The 4,805-nt window shown below is 39.5% G+C and overlaps 1 protein-coding gene across 2 annotated transcripts in view; it reads right to left on the bottom strand.

Moving 5' to 3' along the window:
• LOC108755372 (serine/threonine-protein kinase minibrain) overlaps positions 1-4,805 on the bottom strand; it is a 96,525-nt gene that overhangs the window by 28,297 nt on the left and 63,423 nt on the right. The gene's annotated exons all lie outside the window — the stretch shown is intronic.

The following is a 4,805-nucleotide window of genomic DNA, read 5'->3' as shown; positions in this document are numbered from 1 at the left end:
CGTACAGTAAACGAAGGTTCCAAGATATAAAACGGCGCACGAGACGTTCGAGCGCGACGATAAGTGCGACCGCGACCAGATAAGACGCACCGCTCATCACGGATTTTTCGCGGAGGGGGGGGGGGAAGAGTAAGTTAATATCCGGTCTCTTTTTTTCCCGGAACTCATGATACCACGAATAATCGGTGCCTAGAACCGGCCGCCTAGAGAGACCGCACCGCCATGGACCGGCACGGAGTCGGCACGGCTGGCACCTAAGCGCATAGCTAGTCGACCTGCATCCACGGATATGCAGGATTCCGGCGTCGACGGACCTCATACCACTGGAATGCACCGAACGAGCTACAGGCTCCATACTCCATCCCCCGGTGCCCCCGAACCCCTGGCTCCGGCACGCGCTTCTTCTTTCACCTTTCTCCCTCCATCGCCTAGTCGAGCTCTCTCTCTCTCTCTCTCTCTCTCTCACACACACACACACAAAATAAAAAAAACACACACACACACATACACACCTCTCTGCCGTTATTCCCCTTTTCTTTTCGCGGCCTTCTTCGCGACCGCTTACCAGTTACCACTCAGGACGTGTTAATGGCTCTGGCCGGCCACTTGGGTTACCAAGCGCGAATCTCGTGTCACTTCTCCGGGTTTTTGACCGGGTTCTCGCGCCGATCGATCGACGAGTTGGTCGACCAAGAGAAACGCGCGCCGTGACGCGAAAGTTCCCAAACGGACTATTACCCTCGTAACTTCGTCGTCAATAATTGTGCCAGTTTGTCGTTAATCGTAACGCAATTAAAAATAAGAGATCTCTGGACGAAAGTTTCCAGACGTAATAAAGCCGCACTGAATTAATTTTAGGACCTCACTCCGACCGAAACGCCAGTCTGAGATACCAGAGTTCGCAAGAATATGTGGCGCGAATGTAAAATTGCAAAATTTCAGCGAAAGGAGTCCACGACGTTCTTTGGATACGTTTGGCTACTATATATCGATGCACAGAATGACTTGGAAGAGTACCGCTCCAGTCCCGTGGAAAATTACCACTTTTCCAAATTACTAAAACTGCTCTCAATAAGGGAGAATACGACGCATTTGACCTCATCGCGCCCCACCGCTACCCAATTTTCAAAACATCTCGAACAATTTCAAGAGAGAAAGGTTCCAAGACATAAAAGCCTCTTCTTTGTCGCGCGATCGGCGGCCAAAGGCGTGTGCCCATTTTCCTCGTCTCTCTCTCTCTCTCTCTCTCTCGTTCAATAAACCGAGCTTCGGTTCAGAGAGATCACATGACGCAGTCCCGCGCCTCAACGCAACGAGATTGAATCGGTGAATGATTTATCCGCGAAGAATTCAAAGAATCGACAACGAAGAGGTTCTACCGCTACGATGGACTCTCGCATTCCGCATAATTGCCATATATCGTCGTCGATCCATAAATAGCGACGCGACGGAGCCCTGACATGCTCTCCCGCCCCCGCCATTCGCTTTATTGCTCTTCGATCAGGCACAATCGATCGCGCGCGCGCGCGTATCGTTATGGATAAATCGCGGCGCCTCCTCGCGAGGACTGCGTAATCACCTGACGATTGATGGCGCGCCATCGTTACCTCTCTCGTAACATGCCGATAAAACGCACGGCTTCGACGACGCGATAGCGCGCCCCGCGTTTTATCAGCTCGAGACGTGTGAGACGTGCACGCGCTCGTCGATACAATTCGTCCGTCGGGAATACGGATCGTCGTTCACCTACAGCATCCGAATCAAGCGAACGAACGAGCGTGAACAAATGCGAACGAGCAACTTGCTCGAACGAGGGCGAGCAACGTAAACCCTTGGGAAGGGAAGAGGGGTTGCTTCGTATTTGTTGGCACTCACCATTAGATATCAAAGAAGATATCAGTGTTAATTTAAACCCGTCAATTAAATAACGTTTCGTTACTTTTAACCTCCACGTGTAAAATGTCAAAATGTAAATGTCGAAATATTAAGTCAATCCCTTTCTGTTATAGTTCGTTTCAAAGCAAATGTCCATATTGACGTATGCATTTAAATAATAAACTAAATTTGAGCCAAATGTAATACATTTTCTTGAGTTAAATTGTTTAATTCCATTGTTCTATAGTTAAATTAACGACATATGGAGAAAGAGCACAGTAGCGATTTATAAAGATGATTAAAAATAATTGAAATTGAATATAATGTCGAATTTAACAGTTCTCGCTCGCTCAATCCGCTTTCTTTATATCGATCGCGATCGTCGATCTCGAATACACGTAGGCGATTGTCGCGTGATCTAATCGGAAGGTGATCTGATCGGGGAATAATCTGATCAGTCGAGTAATGCAGAATCGCTTGGTAATAAATATTCTCGATTACTCAGCGCACCTTATCGCGCTGCGGTCTAACACATCGCCTGTTATTTCCGTCAGAATTGCCAGATGAGGCGACGTGTCGCCTTTTAAGCAACTTGCTTTCTAAATTTCTTGAAGTGAAACCTTGCTCCAAAAAGAATCAAAATATTCGCCACTATTAAAAAAGAGTGACGAATTTGCACATTTGAATAAGAGTGGCAAATTTTTCGCTCTTGGAATGAAATTTCACTTCAAGAAATTTAGAGAGTGCAAATCGTGCAATAGATCTGTTCTTTTTAGCTGATCTTCTTGCATAATTCATTTTTTTCTCCTTTTACGTTGGAAGGAAAAGGAAAAAAAAAAAGAACTGTGAAAGAAATTCGGTTAAGAAAACAGACCTATTCATCACGAGTTACCTTTTAAGCGACAATGGGCAACATATCGCCTACATCTTGCAAATCCGATTTCGAACAGACTCCATGACGCGTCATCGATGTTACGAAACCGAAATGAAATTTCCACGATGCGGTAACTTTTTTTATAAGGCCTATTTATGGAACCTGTACTCTTCCATGTCCATTCCGCGTCAGAACGAATCTGAATTCTTATTCTTCTTGAAATGTCGTCTCTCGCGTAGGCGCGATTCCCATTTTTATCTCCCACGGAGAAAATATCGTGCAGTAGTTCTAAATATTCAAAAATTATACACATTTTTATCATGTTTTGTTGCAAAGCTAGAATATGTATTTGTACTAATTATATAGTACAAATTACAATTCGTGTTATAAGACATTTTGTTTTGAATTCTACTACCGACATAGGAATTTCTTATGTATTTATAATTAAACTGTTAATTTTTATTATAGCAATTATTTTATAAGAAGTAAAATGTATGTAATCTTTTTGAAGAAAAATATTATATAATTTCTGTTATAATCAGTACATTCCAGAATAACAAGAATTTCATTATAATTTTTATTATAGCTTCTTCGTGCATAACTTTCAAGGTTAAAACAACTGACAACACAGAGTAGATCACAAAGATCGAGATTCATACTTCATGAATCTCAAGCTGTCGTGACGAGTTTTCTCCTTCCCGTCCTTTACATGATCTGATGATTTCGCGACGTTGTTTATTCGTTCACACGTTATAATCGCTCGATAACGGAAGGTAAACAATCCACGTAGTCCTTGCGCAAATAAATACTATCAGCTTCTTCGTTCGAAAATTTTAACGTCAGAAACATAACGTTTGGTCTTATCACGATGTTATTTAACTACATTCGATAATTGCGATCAAATCGCTTATCAATTTGGTTTTAGTAAGTGATGCCCAAATAAACTTCCACATGGAAAAAAACAATACCTGAAATATCTAAAAATTTAATTAGATATAGATCTGAAAATATTTTTGTTAAACTATCAAAATAATTATGTAGAACGCTCAAGCTAATTGCCAGAATATCGAAATTTTTTATAACATTACTCACATCATACTTGAGTATTTTACGTAATTATTTTTATAGGCCAACAAAATTATTTTCAGATCTGTATCTAGATAAATTTTCAAATACTTTAGTAAAATCGTTCCTTCTGTGGAACAAAATACGCGTAAAAATAATATGGAGGAAGTTTCGGTAGAAGATTACAACTAGATTGATGGAATTTAATCCGGAAGATTCGATTCCAAATCAAACCATAAATAGTTTCAGACGGTATTTGAGAAATGAGAAAAATGTTGCATGTTATTGAGAAAGATAACGTTCAACCGCATAATAAATATATGATAAATAAGTGTATAAATAAGTACGTAAATATGATAAAATAAAATTATTTATGATCGATAGTATTATCGAAAGCATTATCAAAAAAATGATAATAAAATTGCTCTTCAAATTATTCTCCCTAATATACCGTTTTCTCAATATGAAATATATTATAAACAATATTAAATATTACAATATTACAATATTAAATAAAACACAAAATAATTTGTAACATTTACACAATAAGATTAGATCAATTTAAGTACGAGATAAAATTCAAACTATAAGTACAAAATTTCTAGACATCTATTTGTCTTCAATAAATATATAAATATAGATGTGTATATTCCTATTTGCAGGTTATCAAAGAAGCTACAAATGCCGGAAATCAAAAGTTTCCGCAGTTTGCCTTTCCTTTCCCTTCGCCGATAATTAGTAAACGATGTTCCAATAGCAATATTTTCTTATAATCAAAATATAAGGAGACGTCCATCACGTCCAAACTTTATTTTCGGATCATCATGGTGTCTTGATTGATACAAGATCGTAATGTGCTTGTAATATGCTCCTTCAGTGATAAAGAATCACTTCAAATTCCGAAAAACTTTGAACAGTTTACATGATGAGAGATAGAATTAACTGGTGCAGCCTGATAAGCTATCGGTATTATGGAATCTCATATCTTGTC

This window comes from Trachymyrmex septentrionalis, unplaced genomic scaffold (genome assembly GCF_001594115.1).
Source record: "Trachymyrmex septentrionalis isolate Tsep2-gDNA-1 unplaced genomic scaffold, Tsep1.0 scaffold87, whole genome shotgun sequence".
NCBI classification, from domain to species: Eukaryota; Metazoa; Arthropoda; class Insecta; order Hymenoptera; family Formicidae; genus Trachymyrmex; species Trachymyrmex septentrionalis.
Note: the sequence above shows the minus strand (reverse complement) of the source record. Positions and strands in the feature narration are given on the sequence as shown.